Here is a 12583-nt window from a genome sequence, read left to right on the forward strand (position 1 = left end):
ACAAAATGGGGATTCACTATTTGTATCATATTGTGAACTTACAAATTGTGTTTATTTACTAGATTGAATTTGATGTCTTATTTTTATATAATATGTAGTTCAGACGAAGCAATGGCTGATTCCATATCTGACAGTGTTTTAGAGGACTATTATATTCCAAATACATTCTTGTGGCTGGACTGAGCCACAAATGCTTCCCACATACCTGCCTGTCCAGTGAAGTGTTCATTAACTCCAGAAGTGGTGGTCAATTGGGTGGGGAACTTCTGTCAGTTATCGTTCTTTCTTAATGAAAACCAGGTAATTGAGGATTTGTACATGTGTATTACGATTATGTTTGTTTTCAGTGGATTGATGGTAGAGTTATCAAATTTCAGGTTTTTGATTTGGGAGAAAAGGCCCTGATAAAGTGCTGCATGAACTTTATGCCAATTTAGAAAGTTAAGGAAGCTGGAGAGTTTGGCTGCTGAAATCTGAAGAAAGAGAATAATTGTGAGTACGCTTGTCCAAAATATATAATATTCGCCTACGGATATCAATAATGATTCGTACTATGTTTACTTTCCATATGCCTTGATTGACCTTGATATCTTTGATGTCTTTAATGTGTGCTCACAATCAGGTTGCTGGGGGAGATGGCACAGCTGGCTGGCTTCTTGGAGTTGTTTCTGATCTTAAACATCTCACACCTCAATTGCTACAGTGCCATTAGGAACTGGAAACAACCTCCGTTCGCATTTGGTTGGTAGGTTATATGTTTACCTGTCTCTTGTAGCTGAACTTAGAGAATGCCAATCTATAAAAGATTTCTGTCTTGATATTAATATTTATACCAGTTTAGCACGATTCTTATACCATGTCTTGGATAATTCTCAGGGAAAGAAAAATCCAAGACAGACCGTCAGTCTGTGCTGTCATTCATGGAGCAAGTAAAGAATGCAAAAGAAATGAAAATCGACAGGCAATGCATCCATGATGGCTTTATATATACCACTAATTACTTATTCATGGCATCACCACTAAGCAATCTAGTGGGACTAGACATTTCTCTGTATTCATATATTGTATATTTTCCCTCTTTGTGGTTAAATTGGGAAATCTATATTTTTCTCTGTCGAATTTACTTTATTTCTGTTTACCAATCATATATTTTTTTTAAATCAAATTTCAGCTGGCATATCCTAATGAGAATGAGGATTCTAAACAAGGACCTTGTGATCCCATTGCACCTCTGAATTACCCCATTTTGCATGCATTTGATGCGTCTCTGAAAAAGATACTCTGATGTGGTAAGTCTTTTTTTCTTTTTACTATATTATATTATTATTTGTGTTTTTTACATGGTTTATGCGAATCTGACATTGCTGGTTACATGTAAATGTTTGTTGAATGTTCTCAGGAGGGTGCCACACATTTCGTGGGGGATTTTGGAATACTTCAGCATGGGTAAGAAATACGAAAGTAATTCTATAATCATATGAGGTGATCCATTAATGATGTTTGAAAGGAAAGTTTAATCGTGTTTGGTGGCAACCAGTTACATAGTGTAGGTGCTCAGTTTGTTGACCTATAAGTTTTTTATACAGGAATGGATGCTCAAGTGTCATATGCATTTATTCTGAGAGAAATTAAACCAGAAAAATTCCAAAACCAGTTAGTTAATCAGGTATCAATTCTTTACCATTTAGACTCAGAAAAGATAGTAAAAGTTGCTTGATCTTAATTACACTACTATGTTAGTTCAAAATATTTCTTCATAGGTCCATCTGAAGAGTAATTTAAGTTGTTAAGTTGTGCGAATACATGTTATCACATCTTTCTATAACAAGGGTCTCTCTTTGTTCATTTTTATTGTATTTCTCTTTGAGTTTGGCTCTGCTCCCTGTTAATTAAAATTGAATAGTATAGCTTTACTTGCTTCAATTAACTTATGGTCACTACCATAATTTTGAATTTAATGTATACTTGTGTTCTGAACATTTCATACAAAGTCAGAATTTCAGATTTTATGAGCTGTGCTTCACTTGTCTTCTCTTTAATTAAAACCTTGCGATAATTTTTCCAATAGCTGACCTTTCTTTCTGTGGAGCAGAGTACTTATTTGAAGCTTGTGGTACTCAAGGATCTTTTGCTTCTCTTTTGCAGCCTTCTTCACAATCACGGTGAGTCCATCAATTAATGAGTTCATTACTTCTATAAGATATATTATTGTTTAGTAGTCGAGTCTATTGGAGAAGAACATGCCTGATGGCAGCTTGATACAGTGATCGATGCCTCTCGGCTTAAGTATTTTGATCATGATTATTGGAATAGATAAAATTGGTGATACCGTATAACATTAAACCCTGAGCAGCTTTTAACTTCTGAGCACATTGAAATTTGTTGGTTCGGTTTCTGGCTAAGTGTTTTCTGGTGACATTCTGTTTTCTGTATATATTGTATTGGCACCCTACATTATCAGTTGAAGATAAAATATATATTTTTGGTTTTTCTGGTTTCTTTCATATGTTTTTCATTTGCCTAAACTTCTTGGGCTAATGGTTTTATTTATTTAAGTTACTGGACTTCTGTTTGGTTTTCAATGTTTCTAAGAGTGGCTTGATTTCAATACAGGAACATAGCACAGCTAGCAAAAGTTAAAATCATGAAAAAGCAAGGTGTATGGGAGGACCTTACATACCTCGCAGGTGGGTTATATGTTCTGATATTTCAGTTTTACTGATCCAACTGAGTCAGATTGGATGTGCTGAGTAGAGTGATAAAGAACAGGAAAGCATTAAAGTGTTGAATGTCTTATGTTGTTTCTTGTCCCAACTAGTACATTTACATATGTTTCTCATTTCTGTCAATTCTCACTCCCCAGTTCACCAACTCTTTGTCTTTTGACAATACAGCATTAGGTCTTTGTTTGCCTAAACTTGCCCAGTTTTTCTGGTGGACTTGATCCTTGGGGAAAACCATTAAGGAAGAAAATACGGAGGTTAGTTCTGATTTAATATAACTTCTGGGTTATGAGTGAAAACACATTTCATCAATTAGTTACTAATTCTCTACAATTTTGATTCTAGAGCGGCTTGACTCCTCCATGTAGTGATGGCCTTATTGAGATCGTCGGTTTTAGAGATGCTTGGCATGGACTTGTTTTGCTTGCTCCAAATGGACATGGGACTCGTCTTGCTCCGGTAGGAGATAAATCATATTTTGTTTTCAACTCATAATGCTAAATTTTTCCTGAATTTTACCTAGTTCTATGCTACACTATGTGATGTGCAGAAATTTTAATTAGCTTGTTTCTATCTTGGCTTTAATTTTTATTTTTCATTGTTGTATGCAGGCAAACAGAATCTGTTTTGAGTTTCAAAAGGGTGCTGCTGACCATACATTCATGAGAATCGATGGTGAGCCATGGAAACAACCTCTCCCAGAGGATGATGACACTGTAGTTGTGGAAATTTCTCACCTAGGCCAAGTGAGCATGCTTGCCGTCCCAGGTTGCCGGTCCAGAAGCATAAATGACCTCTCACCTGCAAGTTTCCCAGATGGAGAAACCGATAGTGTTGAAGATGAATATGACGAAGATGGGGAAGAACAGAGGAAGTTTGGTGCTGCTGACACATTTAAAATTCCAGACGAGGTCGATATAGCTCATTTCAGTTGAATGTTCACTAACAAAATATGCAGAAAGGACTAAGATTTATTTTCTGTCATTCTGACAGAGTTGAATGTCTGTGTTGCATTGATGATACCGATACTCAGGATTCAAGAATTTGAAGTATGATTCCTTAAAGCAGAATAACTTATGCTATCTTCAACATCTCTACAATAAAAATACTTCCATCTAGTGCACAGCTTCCAAATCTTGAGGAACTTTACTTGGGGCATAATAATTTCTGTGGGACATTTCCCAGTTTCATTACAAATTCTTCTAAGCTCTTTGAACTAGAGATGGGAAGGAACTCATTCTCAGGCTTCATTCCTAGTACAATTGGTAATTTAAAATATCTAGAGTGGCTAGCCTTATATGATAATTACTTAACATATTCTACTCCGAGGTTTCTTCCCATTTTTACAAATTGCAAGAATTTGAGACATCTAGACTTAGCCTGGAATCCAGAAAATAGCATCCTTCCAAGTGCCATAGGTAATCTTTCTATTTCCTTGGAATATGTTCACTTGAAAGATTGCATTCATCAACTTGATAGAAATACACTTAGAAGGTAATGAATTGACTGGATCAATTCCAATCACACTTTGTGGGCTAGAGAAACTCCAAGGTTTGTATCTTTGAGATAATAAACTAGAAGGAGTTATCCGAAATGATCTTTGTCATTTGAATAAATTGGTTGAGTTGCGATTGGACGGTAACAAGATAAATGGATCCATATCTGGATGCTTAGGGAATCTCACTACGCTCAGAAAAATGTCTTAAGCTTTCAATAGGTTAACTTCTTCTATACCCTCAACGTTGTAGAACCTTCAAGATATTCTGCTCATTGATTTTCGTCAAATTCTCTAAATGGATATCTNCGGATAATACATCATGCCCCAACTGCCAAACTGCCCTCTAATTTACCGTGTCTAACGCAATATCCATGGATATTTCTGTAATCTCACCTCCTCCTTCTCCACTTCCAATCCGATGGGCATTTCATTAATACAAGCTTCTGCAACTGCAAGTATCCCCTACTTCCATGGACATGCAACAGGAACATCCCAAAAATCACCAAATTGTCCTCAACCCCACAACCAAGAAAAAGCCGCCACCTGGTTTCATTGACCAAACAACTAATTAACTTTCGCCGCGTCAAATAAAACTTTGACTTGTTACTTTCTCCCCTTGATCTCGTCCACACCGAATAATGTCCACTCTTTTGACTCCAAAATCTTATCAAATTACCTAACCCGATTCCATACAGAAACAAACGACCAAAACAAAAACAAAACCAAAAACCAGTTGAGTGACTTGATTCTGAATCTTCAGTTCGTCAAAATAACATAAAAAAAGAAGAAGCAAAAACATGTTTCTAATAAACAACAATAAAGAGAAGATTATCATTTCATGCTTTCCCATTTCACGTTTCTTTGTGGGTCTCTTCGGTTTCTTTCCAAAACCGCGGTGTTCCTTAACGATTATTCCAAGAAAGTGTTCTTCAGAAAGCATACAGCCAATTCAACCCGGCTAAGTTATTGCATCGATATATTTACATTTGGTTAGGCTTCTTGATTAGGGTTTAACAATGGAGAACAAACAGGGAATACGAAAAAAAATGGTTGACAATTTTTCTTCTGGATCTGGGAAATTCTTGCGGCCCATTCGTCATCTTCTATCAAAAAGGTGAGATTAGATGAATATGAGGATATCGAATTAGTGCTTTTTTTTTTTTTTTTTTTTTTGGTGAATAGTGAGGGTTACTCTAGGTTTGTGCTTGGAGAACGTGACAAATAGTTATGATCTAAATAAACGCGAATATGGAATTTTATAAAATTCTTGCTGTTTTTGAGAATTGAATTGACATATTCTTTCTAGGTTTGTGAATATTTATTTTTTTCTTCTGTTATAGGCCTAGTATAAGGAATAAAGTAGGTTAAAATATAGGGGCTTGTAAAGCTTCCAGTTTTACTCCATTTGATGAATTTGAGTTAATTTGAGACAACAGAGGAAGAATTTTCACGGTGGGCTTTTATATCTTTGGCTTTTCACCCCTTTTGATTTTGATTCTTTTCAGAAACGTTTGTGCATCGTGATGACTCTTAGCTTCTCTAAAATGTTTAAGGCTCTGCTTAGAGTTCTAAACTGCATTAGAAAAATGTGTGTATCGCCGAACAAAATGGGGATTCACTATTTGTATCATATTGTGAACTTACAAATTTGTTTCTATTTACTAGATTTTGAATTTGATGTCTTATTTTTTATATAATATGTAGTTCAGACGAAGCAATGGCTGATTCCATATCTGACAGTGTTTTAGAGGACTATTATATTCCAAATTACATTCTTGTGGCTGGATCTGAGGCCACAAATGCTTCCCACATACCTGCCTGTCCAGTGATAGTGTTCATTAACTCCAGAAGTGGTGGTCAATTGGTGGGGAACTTCTTGTCATATCGTTCTCTTCTTAATGAAAACAGGTAATTGAAGGATTTGTACATGTTGATTACGATATGTTTGTTTTCAGTGGAATTGATGGTAGAGTTATCAAATTTCAGGTTTTTGATTTGGGAGAAAAGGCCCTGATAAAGTGCTGCATGAACTTTATGCCAATTTAGAAAGTTAAGGCAAGCTGGAGACGTTTTGGCTGCTGAAATTCTGAAGAAATTGAGAATAATTGTGAGTACGCTTGTCCAGAATATATAATATTCTGCCTACGGATTCAATATGATTCGTACTATTTTTACTTCCATATGTCCTTGATTTGACCTTGATATCTTTGATGTCTTTAATGTGTGCTCACAAATCAGGTTGCTGGGGAGATGGCACAGCTGGCTGGCTTCTTGGAGTTGTTTCTGATCTAAAACATCTCATCCACCTCCCTTGCTACAGGCCATTAGAACTGGAAACAACCCTCCGTTCGCATTTGGTTGGGTAGGTTATATGTTTACCTGTCTCTTGTAGCTGAACTTAGAGAATGCCAATCTTATAACAGATTTCTGTCTTGATATTAATTCTTATAACCAGTTAGCACGATTCTTATACCATTTCTTGGATAATTCTCAGGGAAAGAAAAATCCAAGCACAGACCGCTCAGTCTGTGCTGTCATTCATGGAGCAAGTAAAGAATGCAAAAGAAATGAAAATCGACAGGCAATGCATCCATGATGGCTTATACTATATCCACTAAAGTTACTTATTCATGGCATCACACTAAGCAATCTAGTGGGACTAGACATTTCTCTGTATTCATATAAGTTTATTTTCTCTTTGTGTTAAATTGGGAAATCTATTTTTCTCTGTCCGAATTTTACTTTATTTTCTGTTACCAATCATATATTTTTTTAAATCAATTTCAGCTGGCATATCCTAATGAGAATGAGGATTCCTAAACAGGACCTGTGATCCCATTGCACCTCTTGAATTACCCCATTCTTTCATGCATTTGATCGGTCTCTGAAAAAGATACTCTGAATGTGTAAGTCTTTTCTTTTCTTTTACTATTTATTTATATTTTTGTGTTTTTTACATGGTTTATGCGAATCTGACATTGCTGTGGCTTACTGTTAAATGTTTTGTTGAATGTTCTCAGAGGGTTGCCACACATTTCGTGGGGGATTTGGAACTACTTCAGCATGGGTAAGAAATACGAAATGTAATTTCTATAATCATATGAAGGTATCCTTAATGATGTTTGAAAGGAAAGTTTAATCGTGTTTGGTGGCAACCAGTTACATAAGTGTAGGTGCTCAGTTTGTTGACCTATAAGTTTTTCTTATACAGGAATGGATCTCAAGTGTCATATGCATTTCATTCTGAGAGGAAATTACCACCCAGAAAAATTCCAAACCATTAGTTAATCAGGTATCAATATCTTACCATTTAGACTTCAGAAAGAATAGTAAAAAGTTGCTTGATCTTAAATTACACTACTATGTTAGTTCAAAATATTTCTTTCATAGGTCCATCTGAAGAGTAATTTAAGTTGTTAAGTTGTGCGAATACATGTTTCACATCTTTCTATACAAGGGTCTCTCTTTTGTTCATTTTATTGTATTTCCTTTGAGTTTGGCTCTGCTCCCTGTTAATTAAAATTGAATAGTAGCTTTACTGCTTTCAAATTAACTTATGTCTCACTACACTAATTTGAATTTTAATGTTATACTTGTGTTCTGAATCATTTCATACAAGTCAGAATTTCATATTTTTATGAGCTGTGCTTACTGTCTTCTCTTTAATTAAAACCTGCGATAATTTTTCCAATAGCTGACCTTTCTTTTCTGTGGAGCAGAGTACTTATTTGAAGCTTGCTGGTACTCAAGGATCTTTTGCTTCTCTTTTGCAGCCTTCTTCACAATCACGGTGAGTCAATCATTAATGAGTTCATTACTTCTATAAGATATATTAATTGTTTAGTATCGAGTCTATTGAGAAGAACATGCCTGATGGCAGCTTGATACAGTGATCGATGCCTCTCGGCTTAAGTATTTTGATCATGATTATTTGGAATAGATAAAATTGGTGATACCGTATAACATTATAACCCTGAGCAGCTTTTACTTCTGAGCACATTGAAATTTGTTGGTTCGGTTTCTGGCTAAGTGTTTCTGGTGACATTCTGTTTTCTGTTATATTTGTATTTGGCACCCTACATTATCAGTTAAGATAAAATATATATTTTTGGTTTTCTGGTTTCTTTCATATGTTTTTCATTTGCCTAAACTTCTTGAGGCTAATGGTTTTATTTATTATTCAAGTTACTGGACTCTGTTTGGTTTTCAATGTTTCTAAGATGGCTTGATTTCAATACAGGAACATAGCACAGCTAGCAAAGTTAAAATCATGAAAAAGCAAGGTGTATGGGAGGACCTTGACATACCTCGCAGGTGAGGTTATATGTTCTGATATTTCTTTTTACTGATCCAACTGAGTCAGATTGGATTGCTGAGTAGAGTGATAGAACAGGAAAGCATTAAAGTGTTGAATGTCTTATGTTGTTTCTGTCACCAACTAGTACATTTCATATGATTTCTCATTTCTGTCAATTCTCACTCCCCAGTCACCAACTCTTTTGTCTTTTGACATACAGCTAGGTCATTGTTTGCCTAAACTTGCCCGTTTTTCTGGTGGACTTGATCCTTGGGGAAAACCATTAAGAAGAAAATACGGGAGGTTAGTTCTGAATTTTAATATACTTCTTCGGGTTATGAAGTGAAAACACATTTTCATCAATTAGTTACTAATTCTCTACAATTTTGATTTCTAGAGCGGCTTGACTCCTCCATATGTAGATGATGGCCTTATTGAGACGTCGGTTTTAGAGATGCTTGGCATGGACTTTGTTTGCTTGCTCCAAATGGACATGGGACTCGTCTTGCTCAGGTAGGAGATAAATCATATTTTTGTTTTCAACTCATAATGCTTAAATTTTTCCTTGAATTTTTACTAGTTCTATGCTACACAATTGTGATGTGCAGAAATTTTAATTAGCTGTTTCTATCTTGGCTTTAATTTTTATTTTTCATTGTTGTATGCAGGCAAACAGAATCTGTTTTTAGTTTCAAAAGGGTGCTGCTGACCCATTCATAGATCGATGGTGAGCCATGGAAACAACCTCTCCCAGAGTATGACACTGTAGTTGTGGAAATTTCTCACCTAGGCCAAGTGAGCATGCTTGCCGTCCCAGGTTGCCGGTCCAGAAGCATAAATGACCTCTCACCTGCAAGTTTCCCAGATGGAGAAACCGATAGTGTTGAAGATGAATATGACGAAGATGGGGAAGAACAGGAGAGTTTGGTGCTGCTGACACATTTAAAATTCCAGACAGGTCGATATAGCTCATCTCAGTTGAATGTTCACTAACAAATATGCAGAAAGGACTAAGATTTATTTTCTGTCATCTGACAGAGTTGAATGTCTGTGTTGCATTGATGATACCGATACTCAGGATTCAAGAATGTGAAGTACGATTCCTTAAAGCAGAATAACTTATCTATCTTCAACATCTCTACAATAAAAATACTTCCATCTGGTGCACAGCTTCCAAACTTGAGGAACTTTACTTGGGGCATAATATTAAGTGGGACATTTCCCATTTCATTACAAATTCTTCTAAGCTCTTTGAACTAGAGATGGAAGAGAACTCATTCTCAGCTTCATTCCTAGTACATTGGTAATTAAATATCTAGAGTGGCTAGCCTTATATGATAATTACTTACATATTCTACTCCAGGTTTCTTCCCATTTTTACAAATTGCAAGAATTTGAGACATCTAGACTTAGCCTGGAATCCAGAAATAGTCCTCTCCAAGTGCCATAGGTAATCTTTCTATTTCCTTGGAATATGTTCCACTTGAAAGATTGCATTCATCAACTTGATAGAATAACTTAGAAGGTAATGAATTGACTGGATCAATTCCATCACACTTTGTGGGCTAGAGAAACTCCAAGGTTTGTATCTTTGAGATAATAAACTAAAGGAGTTATCCGAAATGATCTTTGTCTTTGAATAAATTGGTTGAGTTGCGATTGGACGGTAACAAGATAAATGATCCATATCTGGATGCTTAGGGATCTCACTACGCTCAGAAAAATGTCTTAAGCTTCAATAGGTTAACTTCTTCTATACCCTCAACGTTGTAGAACCCAAGATATTCTGCTCATTGATTTTCGTCAAATTCTCTAAATGGATATCTTTCATTAGACATTGGAAATCTTAAGGTTGCGATATATATAGATTTGTCAAGGAATCTTTTTTAGGAATATTCCAATCGTTATTGGTAGCTTGGAAAATCTACAAAATCTCTCTTTAGCATACAATAGATTCCAAGGTCAATTCCCAAAACATGTGGTCATTAGAAGTTTGGAATATTTGGATTGTCTAGGGCAATCTTTCTGGATTGATTCCCAAGTCATTAGAGTCACTCTAGTACCTCAAATATCTAAAATTATCATTCAACCAAGTGGTGAAATTCCTAAGGAGGATCTTTTGGAAATTTCTGCTGAATCATTTATGGAACCTAGCATTATGTAGTTCTCAAAAACTATAGGTTCCGTTATGCAAAACTAGCACATATGGAAAGTCAAGGGTCGATAAGTTGTCATATCGATTGTTTTGCCACTAAGCATTACATTTACATTAGTTGTCTTTGTTCTTGTATTTGTGTTTATCAAATGCCGGAGAAAGAAAACAGGCCACCGCCTAATGTTGACAACATGGAAAGAATTTCTTACCATGAACTTTCAAGAGCAACAAATGGATTCAGTGAAACTAACCTGATTGGGAGAGGATGTTTGGCTCAGTTTACATAGGAAGATTAGACGACGGGATGGAGCTTGCAGTAAAGGTATTCCACCTGCATTTTGAAGGAGCTATTTCGAGTTTTGAAATTGAATGTGAAGTAATAGCAATATTCTCATCGAAATCTTGTCAAAATTGTTAGTATATATTAGTATCTTATAATATCCCTAGAATATTGTTAGTTATATGTTAATATCTTATAATATCCCTAGAAATATGATTTTCCTGTTAATTGCTGTATTTTCCTGTAATTATGCTAGGTTAAATCTTTCCTATAGTGTATTTCCTTATTAACTTTGGCCTTCTCCACTATATATAAAGGTCTCCTTTGTATAGTTAAGGCACATAGAAATATACAATCATATGATTCCTCAAAACTCTCTTATTTCAACATGGTATCAGAGCCACTACTATCTTCCTATCCGTGCAAGCCATTTCATGATGTTTCCTTCCACACCAACCTCGGCTTTCCCTACACTAACAGTGGGATTTTGTGGTTTTACATCAGATTTTTGCTCCTTTTTTTTTTTTTTTTAATCAAATCTGATCATAAACAGTCTGAGAATTTATTGGTGTTTTTTGCCAAGATTTTCCCGATACGCTTCCACACGCGCCCCCACTCGCCTCCTAAATATTCTGCACGTCTGACCACCGCCCACTTCTAGCGGAATATCAAGCTTGTTACAGCCAACTTCAAGCCCAATCCAAGTAAGCCTTCCCAACCCATTTTTCTTTCTTTCAAAAATCAGGTCATTCGGTTCAAAGTCCAGCCCAGGCCCCCGTTGACTCGTTGACCAAAAAAAAAAAAAAACTATGTCTCACGCTCTCCCAACCTTGACACCATGTTCGTCATTTTGACAACATTTTAGATGACTCAAATTATAATATGTGGGCTCAAAATATGGAAGTATTTCTTAGAGGACGAAAATTGTGGCGTTATGTTTTTGTGATATTCTTGCCCCCAAGCAACAAGATGGTGAGAGTCTTGATAAGTTTGCATGTCAGCTTGAAGATTGGCATAGCATTCATTATAAAATATTTTCTTGGTTTATCAATACTTCTGTTCCATCAATCCATAGCCTGCTTCCCAAGCTTGGTAATGCTCATGCTACTTGGGATTTTCTTGCTAAATAATACAACTGCACTTATGATGCTTCGTTGCAGTTTCAGCTTGAGACTAAGCTTTATCAGATGCGTCAGGAATCAGGTCAGTCCAGTGCTGATTTCTATTCTCAAGTTGATAAACTTTGGGAACAGTTGTCTGCTACAGATTCTCACCTCAAATGTTCTGATGACATTGCGTTGTTTGCAACCTACCGTGATCGTCGTAAGTTTATGCATTTTATGATGGCACTTCATGAGGATTTTGAATCTACTCGGGCCTCTCTTTTACATCACACACCTCTTCCAACTCTTGAGACTGTAGTTACTGAACTTATTTTCAAAGAAAATCGTCATTCAACCATGAAGATGCAAACTCCAGATTTAGTTGTTGCTGCCATCCCTCATACTACCTTTGGATCTTCTCCAGCCTCAGGCCATTTCCCTTCTCAGTCCTCAAAGTCTGTCTTCTGCAAATACTGCAAACGTCCAGGTCACTTTGTTACGGAATGTTCAAAATTGCAAAACAAAAA

General features: G+C 36.0%; 2 pseudogenes; both read left to right on the top strand.

Annotated features, from left to right (window-relative positions):
- The first annotated feature begins 111 nt into the window (after window positions 1-111).
- On the top strand, window positions 112-3808 carry LOC116114050 (annotated as a pseudogene).
- An 823-nt stretch (window positions 3809-4631) lies between these two features.
- The window catches only part of LOC116114062, a 29637-nt pseudogene continuing 21685 nt past the window's right edge, over window positions 4632-12583 (top strand).

The sequence above is a fragment of the Pistacia vera genome, unplaced genomic scaffold (assembly GCF_008641045.1).
Source record: "Pistacia vera cultivar Batoury unplaced genomic scaffold, PisVer_v2 Contig7, whole genome shotgun sequence".
NCBI classification, from domain to species: Eukaryota; Viridiplantae; Streptophyta; class Magnoliopsida; order Sapindales; family Anacardiaceae; genus Pistacia; species Pistacia vera.